The sequence below is a fragment of the Microcaecilia unicolor genome, chromosome 12 (assembly GCF_901765095.1).
Source record: "Microcaecilia unicolor chromosome 12, aMicUni1.1, whole genome shotgun sequence".
In the NCBI taxonomy this organism is placed as follows: domain Eukaryota; kingdom Metazoa; phylum Chordata; class Amphibia; order Gymnophiona; family Siphonopidae; genus Microcaecilia; species Microcaecilia unicolor.
In genome coordinates, this window is record NC_044042.1 from 92,905,060 (window position 1) to 92,928,552 (window position 23,493).

The 23,493-nt window shown below is 44.6% G+C and overlaps 1 protein-coding gene across 1 annotated transcript in view; it reads left to right on the forward strand.

The window, feature by feature from the left end:
- The first annotated feature begins 499 nt into the window (after positions 1 to 499).
- KANSL1 (KAT8 regulatory NSL complex subunit 1) overlaps positions 500 to 23,493 on the forward strand; it is a 443,961-nt gene continuing 420,967 nt past the window's right edge. Inside the window, exon 1 of the mRNA XM_030221966.1 lies at positions 500 to 729. The gene's annotated coding sequence lies outside the window, so the exon portion shown is untranslated. The remainder of the gene's footprint in view (positions 730 to 23,493) is intronic.

Consider the following 23,493-nt stretch of genomic DNA (forward strand, 5'->3'; position numbering starts at 1 on the left):
AACTGGGACACATGGTGGAAAGGAGGGAAATGAGTGTGGAAAAGCATCAGACTGGGCAAGTGTCTTATTGTGAAGAATAAGTGAGAAGCAAGGAAGACAGAAGCAACCTGGAGAAGGAACTAGTGAAATTTCTTAGTTGTCGTGAAACCTGGATATATTTTGTAGACTTGAAGAGAAATAGGCAGAATTATGAGTGCTACAAAGCTTAAATTGAGAAAAGGTGAGGGTGATGATTGACCACGGTTTTTAATTTTAATAGACACAAAACAGAGACATTGTTTCGGGTTCTTTTTTTTCGGGGGGGGGGGGGGGAGCGTATAATGTAACTACACAAAACCTAGGAGTTACTCATGAGAAAGTGAGATGGGGGGGGGGGGGGGGAATAGGGATTTGTGTTCTGGGTTTTCCAGTCAGACAAATGAACAGTGCCGTAAGTGTTTGCTATCCTGTTCTCAAGAAAGCAAACCCTGACTGTCAGCTTTCCTTTTTTCAACAGAATTCCGTCTATTTTGGATACCGCCCCTTCAATACCATCATCTGTCGGTAAAGTGTCATTGGTACCCCATACCTCAGAGCACTTGATCACTGATATCTCATCATGGTTCTCTGCTTTTGAAGGTCTGTGGCTAAGAAAGCACTTTGCGGAGCTTTGACCAGAGAGAGAGAGAGACAATTATTTTTTGGGGGATTACTCTGGACACTATGTATTGCCAGCAGATGTCCTGCAAGGTAGGTTGGATGCCACCTTTCAAATGTAAAAGTGCATGTGGTTTATTCGCACTTACCCTCGGATTCTATATGAAGCTTTGCGTTGTTCGCACTCAATTTAATTGAATAATGAGCCAATTAGTGCTAAATGAAATCCTAACTAGCAATTATTAGCGCTAATTGAAATTTATTATTTCTAACCACCCTTATACAGGGTGGAGTACAAAAGAAACATATAAAATGCAAAAAATAACACTACAGTTCAACAAGGATTCAATACTTGTCCAGTGTTTTTACCTCTCAAATAGAAATTGGATTTAATTAACAGTTACATGTGTAAATGTAGCACCAGATGTGCACCAAAATTTTACATGCAAGTCTGAAAAGAGAGCATGAAAATGGGAAGCTCAAAGGCGGATCAGGGGCATTCCTAGAATTTATGCACGTAGTTATAGAATAAGAGGAATATGCACCTAATTTAGGTGCAAGGATTTGCACCATGTTTCAGTTGGTGCAAATGACCACACCTAAAGTTAGGTGTGATTCCCGGGCGTGAGCGCTATTCTATAAATCACGCTTAACTTGAAGCGCGGTTTATAGAATAGAACTGATTTTTTTTTTGGTACCAGGTTATTTTTAGGCACATACGTTGAATCTAAAACCTCTGGAAAGAAAGCCACCTCTCCCTAAACTACTACCAAGCTTGCTCTGAGCTAGCACCAAATAACAAACCTAGCTTTTAAACAAACTGTCATAAAACCATATTCTTCACCAAGTCCTTATATTACAGGACTTTTGACCAAAGGTTTAATTTCCTGTCAGTCTAACATCTCTCCTGCCCCTCCGTGTGTCCAACAACTCTCCTGCCAAACAAGCAGCAGTGGAAGCAGATAAGTGCCTCACATACATTCTACGATTATATTGAGAATGTGAAGTACTTGCAAATAAACAAAATTAATGTATGACTTGAAAAAATATAATGAAAAATATTTTGAAAAAAGAAAAAAAGGAGGTGTTTTTAGACCCATGAGGACATTCGCCCAGCCATTGTGGGGAAATACCGATATAATAGGCTGAGTATCTGAGGTCTTTCCTCCCCTTATTTATATATATATATATATATATATATATAAAGCCATACTAAATATAGTATAAACGGACAATGAAGTAAAATCAGAAGTACTTGCTTTCTTTGAAAATTACCATTTTCTAGGTGTTGTCATAAGTACATAAGTATTTGGGACAGACCAAAGGTCCATCAAGCCCAGTGTCCTGTTTCCAACAGTGACCAATCCAGGTCACAAATACCTGGCAAGATCCCAGAAAAGCTGAATACATTTTATGATGCTTATCTCAGAAATAAGCAGTGGATTTTCCCCAAGTCCATTTTAATAATGGTCTATGAACTTTTCCTTTAGGAAGTCGTCCAGACCCTTTTTAAACCCCGCTAAGCTAACCGCCTTTACCACATTCTCTAGCAACGAATTCCAGACTAATTACACGTTGAGTGAAGAAACATTTTCTCTGATTCGTATTAAATTTACTACTTTGTAGCTTCATCGCATGCCCCCTAGTCCTAGTATTTTTGGAAAGAGCAAACAAACGATTAATCTACCCGTTCCACTCCACTCCACTCATTATTTTATAGACCTCTATCATATCTCCCCTCAGCCATTTCTTCTCCAAGCTGAAGAGCCCTAGATACTTCAGACTTTCCTCATAGGGAAGTAGTCCCATCCCCTTTATCATTTTTGTCGCCCTTCTCTGTACCTTTTCTAATTCCACTATATCTTTTTTGAGATGTGGCAACCAGAATTGAACACAGTATTCGAAATGCGGTCACACCATGACCAATACAAAGGCATTATAACGTCCTCATTTTTGTTTTCCATTCTTTTCCTTGCTTAGTATGTCTGTCTTTTTGGACCATTTTCCAAAAAAACAAAACAAAAAAAGTCCAAGTGAAAAATGCAGTCAAGCCATTGGGATGTAGGAGGAGCCAGCTTTCCTAGTAGACTGGCCACACATGCATCGTAGCAGAGCAGTGGGGCACCCTAGGGGGCACTGCAGTGGACTTGACATAAAAGGTCCTAGGTAAACATGTCACCATTACCTCTTTATATGGTATGGTAAGCCCTTCAAAACCCAACAGAAACCTACTGTACCCAACTATACACCACTACAATAACCCTTGAAGCTGCAGATGTTACTTACATGTGGGTACAGTAGTGGTTTGTTTTTTTTTTTTTTGGGGGGGGGCTGATGCTTTCAACCACAAGTGAATAGCTAAGAGTGGATTATGGACTTGGGTCATGGGCCTGGGTCACCTTCTCTATAGTGCACTACACCGACCACTAGGCTATTCAGGGAACTTGCTTGCTGCTGTAATAGGACGCCATAACATCCAAAGTAGTCATAGAGGCTGGTATGTACTGTTTCATTTTCATCTTTGTGGGGTGGAAGGTGGTCGGTGACCACGAAAGGAGTAAGGGAGTGTCATTCCTTTATTCCTGCAGAGGTCATCTGGTCATTTAGTGCACTTTTTTGTGGCTTATTTGTTAATAAAACAGATCTAGACCAAAATGTCCAACTTATAGGCCTGGATGTTTTTGTTTTGTTCCATTATGGCAGAATTAACGCCCAAGTGTTAGGAACACCCAGATCCCACCCTTAACATGCCCCGACATGTCCCCCCTTGTGATTTGAACGCACTTTTGACGGATTTAATAGAAAAATATTTTGTGAGAAAAACATCCTAATGCAGATTTCTGCCACTTTCTGGATGTTTTTCTTTTTTGAAAATGAGCCCCATAGTAACCTATGGAAGTTTGTAAGTATAAGCGCTTTGAAAATGAGCCCCAAAGTGTCTAAAGGGCAGATTTATGTTTAATGTGGGCAAGTGCAAAATGAGGCACAAATTAATTTGACTCACTTACTCAACAAAATGACCTTTGGAGTTGTGGACAATATATTGGAGTGCAGCAACAAAAGAGTGAAGGACTTCCAAAGAGAGGTTCTAAGAAGACAAGAAATCCAAAATGCTTAAGAAAAGGTTTATTCTCCACAGTAACAGTGTAAGGTACATAAACAATCCTGACCCAATACGGGCTATGTTTCAGTGAAAAGCCTTGACTACAAACAAAGTATTACCATAAGAAATAAAAACAGTAAACATATATACATCAATACCTTAAATATTATACTTAATGTTATGTGTTGAATAAAAAGTAATAATAGAAAAAAACAATATATTGATGCTGCAAGTGACAAACCTAAGTGAATATATGTAGAGATGGGAATAAGTGATTGAAAGAAGAACAAAAATAATAATTCCTTGTCATCAAGCAGATGCAGCCATTACAGATGGGTTGTGTCCATCAACCAGCAGAGAGAGATAGAGAGCACACTTTTTTCAGTGCCTCATACCAGCTTGCTCCACTGCCTCTCTTCAGTATTCTCTATCTCCCCTAGCAGAGTGGCTGCAGCAGCTTCGAGCTCCATCTAAAATCTGCCTGGAGGTTGCTCCTGTGCTTTTGCCAGTTGTTAGCAGGGGTGTTGGAGGCTATAGCAGCTTCACTTTAAAGGCACATAGGTTCGCCCTTTCCCTGCCTTACCCATACCTCCGTGGATGTTGACACATTGCTTAGCTTTCCCTATCCTTCCCCACAAACAATGGATGCAGGCACATAGGTTCGCCCTTTCCCTGCCTTTCTCACTTACCTGAGCCTCCGGAGTTCTATTTACCTCTGCTTTCCTCACAGCGTTAAAAAAAAAAAAAAAAGGGAACATAGGTTTTTCCTTGCCTTTTTCTGTGGGACCAGAGCTGTGATACTCGGTCCAGTGAGGTAAGAGTGTTTTCTGACTCCTCCGGGGTGGGCCCGCGATCGGGGCGATTTTGGTGCTTGCCGGCCAGACTCCGCCTGATGCCTTTAAGGCGCATTCCACTAGAGGAATTTCCTCTTCTTGGGCTGAAACTGGAGCACTCTCTCTTCAAGAGATTTGTAGTGCAGCAACATGGGCTTCTAAGCTCTCTTTTGCCCGACATTACAGGCTGGATGTGGCTGCCAGGAGGGACGCACATTTTGGAGCGCAAGTGCTGGCGCGTGGTGTGGCTTGTTGCCACCCTATCTAGGGATTGCTTTGATACATCCCATCTGTAATGGCTGCTTCCATATCATCAAGCTGATCAATCCATAGACTGGTGGGTTGTGTCCATCTACCAGCAGGTGGAGATAGAGAGCAAACTTTTGCCTCCCTATATGTGGTCATGTGCTGCCGGAAACTCCTCAGTATGTTCTCTATCTCAGCAGGTGGTGGTCACACACAGCAGCAGCTCTGGCTAGGCCTCCAAGCCTAATTTTTAGGTTTTGTTGAGTGCCTGGGGTTGAGGGCTCTTTTGAGCAAGTGCAAACCTGGTGGTGCCAGGTCCCTCCTTTTCTCCCCCCTCCCGCTGGCTCCGTTAAAAAAAAAAAAAAAAAATTTTGAACGTCCTTAAAGGCGTTTATTTCGACGTTTATTTAAGCGTCTATTGCAGCTACTCACTGGGACACCAGGTCGTTACAACTCGGAGCGGACAGCAGGTAATTTTTACCTTTTTATAGCGGGCAGGGGGTTCCCCGATTCATCTCCTCGTGGCATATGGCGTCGGAGGGCGAGGGCGCAAAGGGTCGCTCCCCGGGTCGCTTGAGCGCTTCTAGAGGGTGCCCTTGACCTGGATTGGCCACTGTCGGTGACAGGATGCTGGGCTAGATGGACCTTTGGTCTTTCCCAGTATGGCACTACTTATGTACTTATGTACTTATGTAGAGGGGATGCGGGGGTCTTAAAGCCTGATTCGCCCTTGTTGGGTGACAGTTTCGTGACCGATGAATGTCCCGGTCCTTCCTCCGGCGTGGCGGTTTTTCCCGCCATAAACGCCCATCCCCCGCTCCTCGCCTCCGCCATCTTGGCCGGCCACGCGGCTCGGACGGCTTCTTCTTGGGCCGCCCTTGAGGTTGGAGACATTAATGCCATGAACGCCCTTAATTTGGGCGACGGCACAGAAGCGGCTAAAGTTAAGAGCCGTTCTTCCCGTGCGGCTCCTTCGCGGAGTTTCGCGCCGGACGCCATTTTGGATGCGCAGCATGTCTCTCCCCCGCTATTGCGAGCGCCGGTTGAGGGTGCGTCTAGGGCTGTTGCCCAGGCTGCGGAAGTGCACAGTCTGGGGGGTTTCTCCCCCGAGTTTGTTTTGCTGCTGCATCAGGCCTTCCTCAGGCACAACGCTGCCCCTGCTCCCTCGTCTGGTAAAGAGGTTGAGGTTCCCAGAGGTAAACGCCCTCGGGTTGATTCCCAGGCCTTGGAGGAATTTGTCTCCTCCGATGTAGATGAGGGCAGCGTGTCTGAGGTCTCCCAACGGTCCTTTGCGGATTCCTTGGAGGAGACGGATCCCCGCTCGGATGGAGCGGATGACCCCTCTGCAGCGCGGCTTTTTAGCCCAGAGGATTTGCCCAACCTGTTGTTACAGGCCATGGACACTTTGAAGATTTCCTCTCCGGAGGACGTCTCTCCCTCAGCCCCTGTTGGCTCTGCCATTATGCTGGGGACGAAGCGCCCGCCTAGAACCTTCCACGTGCATGATGCCATGCACACCTTAATTTCGGCTCAATGGGATGTCCCAGAAGCGAGCCTTAAAGTGGCTAGGGCTATGTCCCGCCTCTATCCTTTGGCTGTGAGTGAACGTGAGGCCTATCTGTGGCCTACCGTGGATTCTTTAATCACTGCGGTGACTAAGAAAACGGCGTTGCCGGTGGAAGGTGGCACGGCCCTAAAGGACGCCCAAGACAGAAGATTGGAGGCGGCCTTAAGGTCGTCCTTTGAGGCGGCTGCTTTAAGTTTGCAGGCCTCAGTTTGCGGCTCCTATGTGGCCAGGGCGTGCCTGACTATGGTGCAGCGGGCTTCCCCTCGGATCATTCCTTGAGGGCTGATTGGCCGGCCCTGGAATCGGGCTTAGCCTATTTGGCAGACTTGCTGTATGATGTCTTGAGGGCCTCAGCGAAAGGCATGGCTCAGACAATCTCTGCGCGGCGGTGGCTTTGGCTGAAACATTGGTCTGCTGACCACGCCTCTAAATCCCGCCTGGCTAGGTTGCCTTTTAAAGGCAAGCTGCTCTTTGGGGTCGAGCTGGACAAAATCGTGACCGATCTCGGCACGTCTAAGGGCAAGAAATTACCAGAGGTCAGGGCTCGGGCTAGTACTCGTCCCGGTACCTCCAGAGGACGGTTGCAGGAAGCCCGTCGGTACCGCCCGGGCAAGTCGGGTTCCTCTGCCCCCTCTTCCTTCAAGAGGAATTTCTCCCCCAAGCAGCATTCCTTTCGCAGAGACCGCCGTCCCGGAGGTGCTCCCTCCGGTCCTCCCCCAGGGTCTCGTACCCAATGACGGGGTCTTGGTCCACGCCCCAGTGCAGATTGGAGGACGGCTGTCCTCGTTTCTGGGCGAGTGGACCACAATAACTTCAGACGTGTGGGTGCTGGAAGTCATCAGAGACGGCTACAAACTAGAGTTCTGCCGACCCTTAAAAGACGGGTTTGTACTCTCTCCCTGCAAGTCTCCGGTCAAAGCTGTGGCAGTGCAGCAGACCTTGGACAATCTGATCCGCCTGGGCGCGGTCGTTCCGGTGCCAGAAAGTCAGCTTGGCAAGGGACGTTACTCCATTTACTTTGTGGTACCAAAGAAAGGAGGTTCTGTCCGGCCTATCCTCGACCTCAAAGGGGTCAATCGGGCCTTGAAAGTGCGGCACTTTCGCATGGAGACTCTCCGCTCTGTTATAGCGGCAGTGAAGGCAGGAGAGTTCCTGGCATCCTTGGACATCAAGGAAGCGTACCTGCATATTCCCATCTGGCCTCCTCATCAACGCTTTCTGCGTTTTGCAGTCCTGGGACGACACTTCCAGTTCAGAGCCCTCCCTTTCGGGTTGGCTACTGCTCCGCGGACCTTTTCCAAAGTAATGGTGGTCATCGCGGCCTTCCTACGAAAGGAAGGGGTACAAGTCCATCCTTATCTGGACGACTGGTTGATCCGAGCCCCCTCTTATGCAGAGTGCGGCAAAGCTGTGGACCGGGTAGTTGCTCTTTTGAGCTCCCTGGGATGGATCATCAACTGGGAGAAGAGCCAGCTGCGCCCGACTCAGTCCCTGGAGTACCTGGGAGTTCGATTCGACACCCAAGTGGGCAGAGTGTTCCTGCCAGACAATCGGATTGTCAAACTTCAGGCTCAGGTGGACCAGTTCCTAGTAGCCTCTCCCCTTCGGGCTTGGGACTATGTGCAGCTGTTGGGCTCTATGACGGCCACGATGGAAGTTGTGCCCTGGGCCAGGGCTCATATGAGACCACTTCAACACTCTTTGCTGCAGCGCTGGACTCCGATGTCGGAGGATTATGCTGTGCGCCTTCCCTTGGACCCAGCAGTGCGCAAGGCGCTGAGCTGGTGGATGCAGACAGACAAGTTGTCTGCGGGAATGCCTCTGGTGACCCCAGAGTGGATTGTCGTCACGACGGACGCCTCGTTGTCGGGCTGGGGAGCCCACTGCTTGGGAAGGACAGCGCAGGGGCTCTGGTCTCCTGCAGAGGCAAAGTGGTCTATCAACCTCCTGGAACTCAGAGCCATTCGTTTGGCGCTTTTGGAGTTCATCCCGGTACTGGTGTTGAAGCCTGTACGGGTCCTGTCGGACAATGCCACGGCTGTGGCCTATGTCAACCGCCAGGGAGGTACCAAGAACGCCCCTCTAGCCAAGGAGGCTATGAATCTTTGCCAGTGGGCGGAAGCGAACCTGGAGCAGCTTTCAGCGGCCCACATTGCCGGAGTCATGAATGTCAAGGCGGACTTTCTCAGTCGCCATACCTTGGAGCCCGGAGAGTGGCAGCTATCTGCTCAGGCGTTCTTGGACATCACGAAGCGCTGGGGCCAGCCGAGCCTAGATCTGATGGCGTCATCGGCCAATTGCCAAGTGCCGCGCTTTTTCAGCAGAGGACGGGACCCTCGATCCCTGGGAGTAGATGCTCTTCTCCAACAGTGGCCGACACAAGAGCTTCTCTATGTGTTCCCGCCCTGGCCCATGTTGGGCAGGGTGCTAGACCGGGTGGCAAAGCATCCCGGCAGGGTAATCCTGGTGGGTCCGGATTGGCCCAGGCGTCCCTGGTATGCGGACTTGATCAGGCTCTCAGTCGACTATCCTCTGCGGCTGCCAGTGGAGCAGGGCCTGTTACATCAGGGTCCCGTGGTGATGGAGGATCCCTCCCCCTTTGGTCTTACGGCCTGGCTATTGAGCGGCAGCGTCTGAGGAAGAAGGGCTTCTCAGACAAGGTCATCGCCACTATGCTGAGAGCGAGGAAGCGCTCTACTTCTACTGCTTACGCCAGGGTTTGGCGTATCTTTGCAGCGTGGTGTGAAGCAGGCTCACTTTCTCCCTTCACTGCTCCAATTTCTTCAGTGTTGGCGTTCCTGCAAGAAGGTCTGGAGAAAGGCCTGTCGCTCAGTTCCCTTAAAGTCCAGGTAGCGGCTCTGGCTTGCTTCAGGGGCCGCCTGAAGGGTGCTTCCCTGGCTTCGCAGCCAGATGTGGTGCGCTTTCTCAAGGGAGTTAATCACCTGCGCCCTCCTCTGCACTCAGTGGTGCCTGCGTGGAATCTCAACCTGGTACTAAGAGCATTGCAGAAGCCGCCTTTTGAACCCTTGTCGAGGGCATCTCTGAAAGACCTGACGTTGAAAGCAGTCTTTTTGGTGGCTATCACTTCAGCCAGAAGAGTTTCCGAGCTCCAGGCGCTCTCATGTCGAGAGCCTTTTCTGCAGTTCACTGAGGCAGGAGTGACTATTCGCACAGTGCCTTCCTTCCTGCCCAAGATTGTTTCTCGCTTCCATGTGAATCAGCAGCTCTGTCTCCCTTCCTTTCGTAGGGAGAACTACCCAGAGGAGTACTCTGCTCTTAAATATCTGGATGTGAGACGAGTCATCATCAGATACTTGGAAGTGACCAATGATTTCCGGAAATCGGATCATCTGTTTGTCCTGTTTGCAGGTCCTCGTAAGGGTCTGCAGGCTGCTAAGCCTACAGTGGCAAGATGGGTCAAGGAAGCCATTGCAGCGGCTTATGTGGCCGCGGGGAAAGTGCCGCCTATCCAGCTGAAGGCTCACTCCACGAGAGCTCAGGCGGCCTCGATGGCAGAGGCCGGATCCGTCTCCTTGGAAGAGATATGCAAGGCGGCAACTTGGGCTTCGGCTCATACATTCTCCAAGCATTACCGTTTGACTGTGGCTGCACGGGCGGAGGCCCGGTTTGGAGCTTCAGTGTTGAGGTCAGGGATTTTAATGTCCCGCCCTGGGTGAGTACTGCTTCGGTACATCCCACCAGTCTATGGATTGATCAGCTTGATGATATGGAAGGTAAAATTATGTATAATCATACCTGATAATTTTCTTTCCATTAATCATAGCTGATCAATCCATAGCCCCTCCCAGATATCTGTACTGTTTTTATTCTGGTTGCATTTCAGGTTCAAGTTTAGTCTTCAGTTACTTCAGAAAGACTTCGTGTTCAAGTTTTTTCACTTGGATTCTTCAAGAGTTAAGACGAGTTTGTGTTACAGTGAGCTGCTGCATTCCTCTCCCCTCCGTTTTACAGGGCTGGATTGAGACTTAAAATTCTGCCAGCACTCCCTCCCGCTTCGTGCGGCTGTAGGGCAGCTTTGTACCCCTCCCGCTTCGGCGGTGTTAGGGTCAGTCAGCTCCTCCCGCGGTTGCGGTTGCAGGATAAGCCAGATCCCCCCGCATCGGCGGGTGTGGTGTCCCTCCCCCGCTCCGCGGGGATGAGCTGGACGGATTCCCCTCCCCCACTTGTGTGGGGATGAGCTGGGTTAATTCCCCTCCCCCGTTTTGGCGGTGGTGAGCTGGGCAGAGTGTCCCTTCATGGGTGTAATTCTCTAAGTGCTGAGTCCTGCGGATGGAGCTTTGATATCGACATACTGAGGAGTTTCCGGCAGCACATGACCACATATAGGGAGGCAAAAGTTTGCTCTCTATCTCCACCTGCTGGTAGATGGACACAACCCACCAGTCTATGGATTGATCAGCTATGATTAATGGAAAGAAAATTATCAGGTATGATTATACATAATTTTACCATCTGCTTGATGACAAGGAAGGGAAAATTAGGTTCTTACCGTGATAATTTTCTTTCCTTTAGTCATAGCACATGCAGCCATGATCCCTCCCTGTCTGATACTATCTGCTGTAAATCTATTTCAAGTTCTGTTCGTGTTTCCTGGAGATTCCATCCTTGGGAGAAAGTCGGAAAACAGTCTTCAGGAGGATGACTTAATTCCCTCCAGTTTCATGTTTTGGAGGATGAGTTTATTTCCTCCGGGAGGATGTGTTTATTCCCTCCAGTTATGTCTCAGTGGAGGATGAGTTTATGCCCTCCGGGAGGATGTTTCATTCCCTCCATTCTGAGTTAATGCCCTTTGTTGTAGGGCCATCGTTCGCTGTGAGGAAAGCTTATGTTATTCCCATTGTGGTTTGCCATACTGCTTTGGAAGCTTCAAATACTGAAGAGAGGCAGTGGAGCAAGCTGGTATGAGGCACTGAAAAAAGTGTGCTCTCTATCTCCCTCTGCTGGTTGATGGACACAACCCATCTGTAATGGCTGCATCTGCTATGACTAAAGGAAAGAAAATTATCACGGTAAGAACCTAATTTTCCCATAATAGAACATGCAAATGAAAGGGTCCTTTTATGAAGCTGCGGTAAAAGGGGGACTCTTGCGTCAGTGCATGTTTTTGATAAGAGGCTGGTAAAAGGCTGATTTTTTTTTTTTTTGCTGGGAAAGAAATGGCCATGTGGTAAGTGAACCACTTTGCATGCGGCCATTTGGGGCGGTGGGGGGGGGGGGGGGGGGAGAGAGCATTTACTGCCACCCATTGAGGTGGCAGCAAAGGCTGTGCTAACCCGGCAGTAACCAGGCAGCGCACAGCACTGCTCGATTACTGCCGGGTAAGCACCGGTGCTACAAAAATAGAAATATTTTTGTAGTGCCGGAAATGGCGCACACTGCGGAAACCCAGCGGTAGTTCTGGATGGGCACACGGTAAATCTGTTGCCACGTGCCACCCTTTAGTAAAAAGGCCCCTAATATTTGAACTGTGAAATGTGACTAAAGTGCATGAAAAGATGACCATTAAAAAGATGCCATACCTTTTTATTGTTCACTCAAAATGAGGAAACTGGCCTAATGGAAAATGAACATTTGAAAACAATGATAAACGGTGCAGTAGTCAAACCAAACTCGGTACATATTTGAACGGATTTGGCAATAAGGAAAAAAACGGAAATACTAAAGAAGAGTAAATGGAAACAAGTCGCAAAAAAATAAGAAATGGTAGTGCAATGCTGCATACAAAGACTTCATCGATGTTAAAATGCCAAACAGCCGATGAACTAGCATTACTACTACTACTACTTAAAATTTCTAGAGCGCTACTAGGGTTACGCAGCGCTGTACAGTTCCTGCTCAAAGGAGCTTACAATCTAAAGGACGAAATGTCAAGTTGGGGCAGTCTAGATTTCATGAATAGAGGCATAGTGGTTAGGTGCCAAAGGCGACATTGAAGAGGTGGGTTTTAAGCAAGGATTTGAAGATGGGCAGGGAGGGGGCCTGGCGTATGGGCTCAGGGAGTTTATTCCAAGCATGGGGTGAGGCGAGGCAGAAAGGGCGGAGCCTGGAGTTGGCGGTGGTGGTGAAGGGTACTGAAAGGAGTGATTTGTCTTGAGAGCGGAGGTTACGGGTAGGAACGTAAGGGGAGATGAGGGTAGAAAGGTAAGGAGGGGCTGCAGATCCGAGTGCATTTGTAGGTTAGTAGGAGAAGCTTGAACTGTATGCGGTACTTGATCGGAAGCCAGTGAAGTGACTTGAGGAGAGGGGTGATGTGAGTATATCGGTCCAGGCGGAAGATAAGACGTGCAGTAGAGTTCTGAACGGACTGAAGGGGGGGATAGATGGCAAAGTGGGAGGCCAGTGAGCAGTAGGTTGCAGTAGTCAAGGCGAGAGGTAATGAGAGAGTGGATGAGAGTTCTTATGTGACATAAAAAAAATGTAAGAATCAGTTTATAAATCACCATAACAAATGTGCCATATGTTCTAAAAATGTGTCTAAAAATATGAATGACAGTGACAAAGACTAATAAAACCAGAATTCTTAAAAATCTTTAAGATGCCATAGAAATAAAAGAATACTGTAATCTATGTGAATTGTACTGAAATCTTGACTTCTTGAGAAGAGAAAACAATAGCCTCTTGGGTAGACAACACTAAAACAAACAATTTTTGTCTAAGAAAAAATGTATATATTTATAAAAGTCAGCGTTAAAATGACACTATATAGAAAACTGACCAATAACTTGAAAATTGTAAATAATTGTTCTTATCATAACAGGCATCATAGGGGGGGGGGTCTTTTACTAAAGATTAGCAAGTTATATGTAGCAGGGCCCATTTTATTCCTATGGGCCCTGCTGCAGATAACTCATGCAAATCTTTAGTAAAAGACCCCTTTAAAAAAATCTATTGTATGGTTGTTTTCTGAGACTTCGAAGACTTTGTACTCAGCCAGAAGAATTTCACCATCAATTCAAGATCCTTGCGAAAAGGTTTGAACATGGGTTATCCCAAGAAGTGTATTAAAGATAGCTACCTAAGTGGGTCTTTTACTAAGCCGCGGTAGCATTTGTACTTTTTTGTTTTTTATTTGTACCCCGGGCTTTCCCACTCATGGCAGGCTCAATGCGGCTTAGGTACTTATTTGTACCTGAGGCAATGGAGGGTTAAGTGACTTGCCCAGAGTCACAAGGAGCTGCCTGTGCCTTCAGTGGGAATTGAACCCAGTTCCCCAGGACCAAAGTCCACCACTTGAACCACTAGGCCACTCCTCCACTTAACGGTAGAAATCAACTGGCAGTAAATGCTGAGACACCATAAGTGTCGGTGTTTATTGCCAGCTACCATGGCTTAGTAAAAGACCCCCTAAGAGCGAGCAGACAACTTGAGAGAAGATCTGTTAAGAACTGGTGACAAAGACAAAATCCCTCCAGATTTCGTTTGTACATTAGGAAGCACTGGCATATAGTACAATCTAATATATGTTTTAAGAATATCGCACCAACCATTGCTTATTCTTGTAAAAGGAAATCTGAGAAATTGGCTAGTACCTTCAGCCCTTCCAAGATGAACGTTTCTCCACACCTCATCATCCCGGTCATGTTTCCTTTGTGAACATTCACTAACTTTATCCACATTTACTCATCCTTCTGTGAAAAATTACAAATTGAATTTTTCAAGTACATGATATTGTGGTTGATGTGATCATTTGTCCGTGATGCCCACTGTATGTGGGCAAAACCAAGCAGATGCTGAGAACCAGAATCATTGAGCACCGTGACTGTATCAAAAGGCAAGTTAGGTCAGCACTTCTGGTTTCACATTGGTTAGAGCATAACATACCACAGATGATATTCAGTTTTTCATTATCCGTATATTAAAGAAAAACTGGTGTGGAGTTCATTTACATACATATACAAGTATTGCCATACTGTGACAGACCGAAGATCCATCAAGCCCAGCATCCTGTTTCCAACAGTGGACAATCCAGGTCACAAGTACCTGGCAAGATCCCAAAACAGTACAATAGATTTTATGCTGCTTATTTAAGCAGTGGATTTTCCCCAAGTCCATTTAGGGACTTTTGCTTTAGGAAGCCATCCAAACCTTTTTTTAATTTGGACAGGGCATTACTTAGGTTAGAACAAAGATTCATGTTTGAGCTCAACACAGCTTTCCCTTCTGGTCTAAATAAATTGAGGTGATACATTACTTATAATTCTGATAATTCTGATGAAACATTGTTATAGTTCCTTAATACAGTACTTCTGATTGTATGCTGTTTGTTTATAACATTGTGTTATGTTTAATGTATTTAGTTTGGTGTTATTTCATTTTTGTTTTATGGTAACTTTTTTTTTACATGGTGTTTTATAGTATTGTATTTATTTATGATGCCTTCAAACATTTATGAGAATTTAACATTTTTTATCATTATGGTTATATCATTTTAATAATTATTTTATATTTTCATACCAATTTTTGATTGCTTATTAGCACATAAGCACCGCCATTCTGGGAAAAGACAAAGGGTCCATCAAGCCCAGCATCCTGTCTCCGACAGTGGCCAGTCCAGGCTTCAAGAACCTGGCAAAACTCCCAAAAAAGAAAAATGTATAATGTTCAATGACTTTTCCTTCAGGAATCTGTCCAAACCCCCCTTGAACTCTGTAAGGCCAACTGCTGTCACTACATTCTCCGGCAACGAGTTCCAGAGTCCAACTACACGCTGAGTAAAGAAAATCTTTCTCCTATTTGTTTTAAATATACCATATTCTACCTTTATCTTGTGTCCCCTGGTTCTATTATTGTTAGAAAGTGTAAACAAACGCTTCACATCTGTCTGCTCTACTCCGCTCATTATCTTGTAGACTTCTATCATATACCCCTCAGCCGCCTTTTCTCCAAGCTGAAGAGCCCTAACCGTCTTAGCCTTTCATCATAGGGAAGTCGTTCCATCCCTTTTATCATTTTCGGTGCCCTTCTCTGCACCTTCTCCAATTCCTTTATATCTTTTTTGAGATGCGGCGACCAGAATTGGACACAATATTCGAGGTGTGGTCGCACCATGGAGCGATAAAACAGCATTATAGCATCCTCGTGTTTGTTTTCCATCCCTTTCCTAATAATACTCAACATTCTGTTCGCCTTCTTAGCCACTGCAGCACATTGAGCTGAAGATTTCAACGTCCTATTCACAATGACTCCAAGATCCCTTTCTAGGTCTGTAACTCCTAACGCGGAACCTTGCATGGCATAGCTGTAATTCGGGTTCCTCTTATCCACATGCATCACTTTGTACTTGTCAACATTGAACTTCATCTGCCACTTGCACCCCCAATCTCCCAGTCTTGCGAGGTCCTCCTGTAATCTTTCACATTCCTCCTGTGACTTGACGACCCTGAATAATCTTGTGTCATCTGCAAATTTAATTACCTCACTAGTTACTCCCATATCAAGGTCATTTATAAATATGTTAAAAAGCAGCGGTCCCAGCACAGACCCCTGTGGGACCCCACTAACTACCCTTCTCCATTGAGAATACTCACCATTCAATCCTACTCTCTGCTTTATTTATTTATTTATTTGTTGCATTTGTATCCCACATTCAACAACCTATTTGCAGGCTCAATGAGGCACTTTGTCAAACGCCTTTTGAAAATCCAGATACACAATATCCACCGGCTTCCCATTGTCCAATGTTTGTTCACCCTCTCAAAAAAATGCAGTAGATTGGTGAGACAAGACTTCCCTTCACTAAATCCGTGCTGATTTTGTCTCATCAGCCCATGTTTTTGTATGTGCTCTGTAATTTTATTCTTAATAATTTCCTCTACCATTTTGGCCGGTACCGACGTCAGACTCACTGGTCTATAATTTCCCGGATCTCCTCTGGAACCTTTTTTTAAAAATCGGCATATTGGCTACCCTCCAGTCTTCTGGTACCACACCTGATTTTAGGGATAGATTACATATAACTAACAGTAGCTCCACAAGTTCATTTTTCAGTTCTGTTAATACTCTGGGATGAATACCATCTGGTCTTGGTGATTTACTACTCTTCAGTTTGCAGAACTGACCCATTACATCCTCCAAGTTTACAGAGAATTCATTTAGTTTCTCTGACTCGCCTGCTTCAAATATCCTTTCCGGCACTGGTGTCCCTCCCAAAACCTCCTCAGTGAAGACCGAAGCAAAGAATTCATTTAATTTCTCCGCTACGGCTTTGTCTTCCCTGATCGCCCCTTTAACACCATTTTCATCCAGCGGCCCAACCGATTCTTTAGCCGGCTTCCTGCTTTTAATGTATCTAAAAATTTTTACTATGCATTTTCACTTCTAACGCTAATTTTTTTTCAAAGTCCTTTTTTGCCCTCCTTATCTCCGCTTTGCATTTGGCTAGGCATTCCTTAGGTTTTATCTTATTATTTTCAGTTGGTTCTCTTCTCCACTTTCTGAAGGATTGTTTTTTGGCTGTAATGGCTTCCTTTACCTTACTGTTTAGCCATGCCGGCTGACGTTTGGTCTTTTTTCCCCTTTTTCTAATACACGGAATATATTTGTCCTGTACCTCTAGGATGGTGTTTTTGAACAGCATCCACGCCTGATGCAAGTTTTTTACCCTGTGAGCTGCTCCTTTCAGTCTTTTTTTCACCTTTTTCTCATTTTGTTGTAATCACCTTTTCTAAAGTTAAACGCTAGTGTATTTGATTTCCTAAGTTCACTTACCAATGCCAATATCAAAACTGATCATATTATGATCACTGTTATCAAGTGGACCTCGCACCGTTACCCCCTGCACTAGATCATGAGCTCCACTAAGGACTAAGTCTAGTATTTTTCTTTCTCCTGTTGGCTCCTGGACCAGCTGTTCTACGAAGCTGTCCTTGATTTCATCAAGAAATTTTATCTCCCTGGCGTGTACCAATGTTACATTAACCCAGTCAATATACGGATAATTGAAATCACCCATTATTATTACATTGCCCATTTTATTCCCTAATTTCCTTTGACATTGCTGCGTCCGTTTGCTCGTCCTGGCCAGGCGGACGGTAGTACACTCCTATCACCATTTTTCCCCTTTTCACGTGGAATTTTGACCCACAAGGATTCCAATAGTGGTTTTGTATCCTGCAATATTTGCAGCCTATCTGAGTCAAGGTTCTCATTAATATACAGTGCAACCCCTCCTCCAATCCTATCTACCCTATCACTACGATATAATTTGTAGCCCGGTATTACTGTGTCCCACTGGTTATCTTCCTTCCACCAGGTCTCAGAGATGCCTATAATATCCAAGTTTTCATTGTGTGCAATGTATTTCAGCTCTCCCATCTTATGTCTCAGGCTCCTTGCATTTGTGTTTAGACATTTCAATGCATGCTTGTTGCTCAGTTTTATATCACGTTTAATACATGGCATTATTAATATGTTATCTTCTGTCTGGTTATTATTTTTACTTAAGGCTATCTGATCCACTATGGTCTCTTTGACATCCTTACTTATAAGGAACTTTTTCTTCCCTGTTTGGGTGATATCCTCAAAAGATACTGTCAGGTTTCCCAGCGAACCTCTGGATAGTGAACCCTTGGACCACTGCCGAGAGGCGGCAGCGGCAGGAGAATCACCCAAACACAAGACAAGGCAAAATGGAACTGGAACACAGTGGACTGGAGCAAGACTTCACCTACACTTAGCCGCCCTTCACCAGGAGTTGAGCTCCTGGCTGCAAGTGGCCGGCAGGACTTACCGGACAGGACAGGAAGGCGGAACTGCAGGACACAGCAGCCGGCTGACAAACAGCAGGTCACACTAGAAACACGCTGGGGTCCCAAGTAGGCAGCAGGCAGACGAATAATCCAGAAACAAGCGGGGTCAGGGCAGGCAGCAGGCAGGAGAATAATCCAACAACAAGCCTGGTGTGGGCAGGCAGCAGGCAGAAGAATAGTTCAGAAACAAGCCGGGTCTGGGCAGGCAGCAGGCAGGAGAATAATCCAGGAGACAAGCAGGGTCAAAGATACAAAAGGGAAAAAAATAGCACAGACGCACTGCAACAACTCTCACCAAAGGAAACACCTCTGAGGACCTCTGTTGCAAGGCAAACTAGAGACCTACCCAGGTAGTTAATAAAGGCAATCTACAAGGGAGTTCACTAAGTACGGGTACTGCTTGGTTCCAAAAAACTCTTCTGGAACATGGGAAACGGTAAGCCATCAGTTTCCAGCACCCACCAGGTTTAACCACCGGGGGCCAAGGTGTCTGTAAGCAAGGAACCTGGGTACAACTGTGACAGATACCTTATCCTGAACCATGCGCTTTTGAGCGACTGTCGGCCTTCCCCCCCCCCCCCCTGTTTCTAGTTTAAAAGCTGTTCTAGTTCCTTTTTAAATGTGACGCCAGCAGCCTGGTCCCACCCTGGTTAAGGTGAAGCCCATCAGATCGGAATAGGCTCTCTCTTCCCCAGAATACTGCCCAGTTCCTGACAAATCCAAAACTCTCATCCACGCATTGAGACTCCAGATCTCTGCTTGTCGCTTGGGCCCTGCATGTGGAACAGGTAGTATTTTAGAAAATGCTACCCTAGCGGATCTGGATTTGAGCTTCCTTCCTAAAAGCCTACATTTGGCTTCCAGAACCTCTCCCACATTTTCCTACATCGTTGGTACCCACGTGTACCAAGACGACCGGCTCCTCCCCAGCACTATCTAAAATCTTGTCTAGGTTCCGCATGAGGTCCGCCACCTTTGCATCAGGCAGGCAAGTCGCCAGGCGATCCTCACGTCCACCAGCCACCCAGCTATCTACATGCCTTATGATTGAGTCTCCAACTACAACTACAGTTCTATCTTTTCCCCTGTGGGCTGTAATCAGAGACATATCCTTGGTGCGAGAGGATAATACATCCTCTGGTGGGCAGGTCCTGGGTACAGGAGTACTTCCTACTTCACCAGGGCAGTACTCTCCGTCTAGGAGACTTCTCTCCTCTGAAGTAGCACAGGGGCTACCCGGCTGGAGGTGGGACCTCTCTACAACATCCCTGTAGGTCTCATCTATGTTCTATCTGTTCTATCTCCCTCATCTCTACTAAGTCTTGTAGCCTCTAGAGAATGGACCTTCTCTCTGAGAGCTAGGAGTTCTTTGCACCGGGCACACACACATGACTTCACACCCACTGGGAGATAATCAAACATGTGACACTCAGTGCAAAAGACTGGGTAGCACCCCTCTTGCTGCTGGACTACTGGCTCTATCTCGTTAATATATGAGTATTTAAATATATTGGATAGACAGTGTCTTTAGGATTTTAATATGATGTATTTTGTTGTTTTGTGATTACTGTTTGGATATACTGAACGTATTGAGACTTTGGTAGCAGCATTTGCTTATTACCTTAATTAGAACCCTGACTATAAATGAAGAGCTTCCCTACGGGAGGGCGGGTGGGCAAAGCAAAACCAGATCCCTGCTGGAATCCTGTCTGTTAAGGTATGTTACTTAACACACTCGTCTCAGAAACTAAACCCAGCCCCAGAGAACTTCCAGGCAGCCCAGCCCCCAAACACAGGAATCACGGTTTCAGAGAAAAAGAAAATGTTCCCAGCAAAAATTAAGAGCACAAATTGCAGTTTTTTTTCAATAGGATAACAGGCAGAAAGGTTTAAAGAGGACACACCCTAGTAAACAACAGTGTTTTTTTTTCTTTTGTGTAAGTTTAGATAGATGAATTATAGATTCAGAAAGGATTTTAAATCACTGACAGCTTCTGCCAACAAACCAAACGAGCTCAGAAATCCTCTGCGCAGCCAACAGGTCAGGCACCCTTCCCCCTTTCTCCTCTTTATGTAGTCTTTACTCTACCTGACTGCATACAATTAGCCCCTCCTCCCACGTGGTGCTAAGATTCTTATAATGTTTTGACACCATGTACTTCATTGTACTTTTAATGTATTTGTTTTATCTATGTGCACTTTATTCTTATCCATTTCATCATCGTGCATTTTAAATTTTGTGGACTGCATATAGGGCCTCTTTTACAAAGCCGTGCTACTGATTGTGGTGCAGCAAATGAGAGGAAACCCATTCATTTCCCATGGGCTTCCTCTCATTTGCCGTGTGGGAATCGCTAGCGCAGCTTTGTAAAAGAAGCCCATACTGTTTTATTATAAGTGATCATTATGACTGTGATTCATATTCCTGTACTAAAGTTATGCCATTATTCATCGTTTATACATATCCCTTTTATTTCTTCAATTTTCACTGTTTGCACACATTTTTTTTATTTGAGATCTTACATATTTTTATTCATTCCCTTTCAGGTTTGCATGGTTTTGCACAACTTTAGTTAACATTCTCATATAACACTGATACTCTGACACGTATATTTATTTATTTATTGCACTTGTATCCCACATTTTCCCACCTATTTGCAGGCTCAATGTGGCTTACAAAGACCTGTTATGGCATCGCCATTCCAGGTTAAATAATACAATTGGTGTTACAAAGAAGTCAAGGAAAGCAAGAGGAGCTGGTCAAGCAGTTAAAGAAAGATATATCTGTTCTGTGCTGCTCTTTTATATTAGACTGTTTTACTTATCATTGTACTATTCATAGTCACACATTTTTAAAATATATATATTTGCTTTTTGAGTCAGCCTTGTGCCTGGGATCCATTTTTGTATTCTTTTGCCGTTTCAGTTTTTTTTTACATATTTCTTTTTCTACTTCACAATATACCGGATCTGTTGCTTACGTTCCTTGCAAGGACACTGAGTTACAGGCACCTTGCACTGGCAGGTGTATTTGCCACTTGTTCAATAGCCTCATTTTAATATTAATTAATATTCATTAGATACGCTTCACAATTTCTTAGATGATGTAACACGCTATTCTTATTTAACAACCAATGCTTTAGCTATGGCGCATTTTTCAAAGTCTATGGACTATTTTGCTGATTGTAGCTGATTCTCTGTGCCGTCTGTTGTTTTAAGGTGAGTATTAACTGTTTTATATGTCTCTTAATTCTTCTACTTTTCACTTCACTGATGGTTTTATTTCCAATGCAGCACATGTCCACCCAACGTGTTAAGTGTTTGCTTTAATATCTCTCTATCGGTTTTAATGCTGATTTTTATAAATATATACATTTTTTCTTAGACAAAACTTTTTTATTTTAGTGTTGTCTACCCGAGAAGCTATTGATTTCTCTGCTTATTTTGCTCAAGAAGGTAAGATTTCAGTATAATTCGCACTGGTTACATTATTCTTTTATTTCTATGGCATCTTAAAGGTTTTAAAGAATTCCGGTTTTATTAATCTTTGCTACTTTGTCATTCATCATATTTTTAGACACGTTTTTAGGACGCATGGCACATTTAAAAAAAATTGTTATTCATAAACTGATTCTTAAAACTTTTTTTATGTCACATAAGAATGCGCGTTCATCAAGTGTTTGGCATTTTATACATCGATTCAGTCTCTTTGTAAGCAGCATTGCACTACCATTTTTTTGGCGACTTTCTTTCCATTTACTCTTCTTTAGTATTTCTATTTTTTTTTCTTATTGCCAAATCCGTTCACATTATACACTGAGTTTGGTTTATTGACTACTGCACGGTTTGTCATTGTTTTCAAATGTTCATTTTCCATTAGGCTGTTCTCCTCGTTTTGAGAGTGCTACAAAAAGTATGGCAGCTTTTTTTATGGTCATCTTCTTTGTGCACAGTCATGTTTCACAGTTAAAATATGAATTTGCATGTTCTATTTATTATTTTTGTTCTTCTTTCAATCAATTATTCACTTATCTATATGTGCTCACTAAGGGGGTCTTTTACAAAGGCACGTTAACGTTTTTAGTGCATGCTAATGATTAGCATGTGCTAAACGCTAGAGATACCCATAAGGATATATGGGCATCTCTAGCGTTTAGAATACGCTTATTTTTAGCGTACACTAAAGGACTCCTTAGTTTTGTCACTTGCACCATCAATATATTTTTTTCTATTTTTTTGTTCAACACGTACATTATGCATCATTTTTAAGATACTGATGTATGTATGTTTATTTTTATTTCTTATGTTTATTTTGTTTGTTTGTAGTCAAGACTTCTGGGGAAGGCTTATCGCCAAAACATATGCACATTTGGTCAGGATTGTTTATGCACCTTACATTGTTGTTGTGGAGAATAAACCTTTTCTAAATCATTTTGGACTTCTGGTCTTCTTGGAACCTCTCTTTGGGAGTCTTCCACTCTTTTATTGCTCTGCTTGATTGCTGTGGAAGCCTTTTTTTCAACTTTTTTTTTGTTTTGTGGACAGTATATTAAAATTTTCAGCCCAGTGGGCTTTGTCTGCTTTAAAAAAAGGCAAATAGAATATTAGGGATTACTTGTAAAGAGATGGAAAACAATGCTGAGAATATCATTATGATTCTGTATAGGTTCCTGGTACATCTGCACCTTGAGTATCGTGTGCAGTTCTGGTCACTCCATCTCAAAAATAACAAAACTAAAAAAAATTCAGAGAGGGGCAACAAAAATGAGAGAGGGAATAAAACACCTCCCTTATGACAAAAGGCCAAACAGGTTAGGGCTCTTCAGCTTGGAGAAAAGATGACTGATAAGGGGATATGATAGAAGTTTATAAAATCATGAACAGGTTGGAATGGTTGGATAGGGAACAGCTCTCCAAAACAAGAGGAAACTTCATGAAAATAACGACCGGCAGATTGAAAACAAATTGTACAAAGTTTTCTTCACGCAGTGCATAATGAAGCTGTGGAATCTGTCACTGGAAGATGTGATCAAGGGATTTAAGAAGTTTGGACAAGTTCCCATAGGAAAAGTCCATAAAAGATTATTAGACAGGTAGACTTTGGGAGAGCCATTGCTCATCCCTAGAAATGAGTTATGAGAGAGAGAGATCTGCCCTTTGGATCTACCTGGTACATGTAACCTGGACTGGCCACTGGCAAAGACTAATGCTAGGCTCAGTTGACCTTGGTGTGACCTGATATAGCTTGTCATATGTTCCTTAGTGTGACTGAAAGGAGATTAAAAAAAGCAGTGTGCAGGGTGACACAGACTATAATCATTTTTTTGAAGGATGAGATAG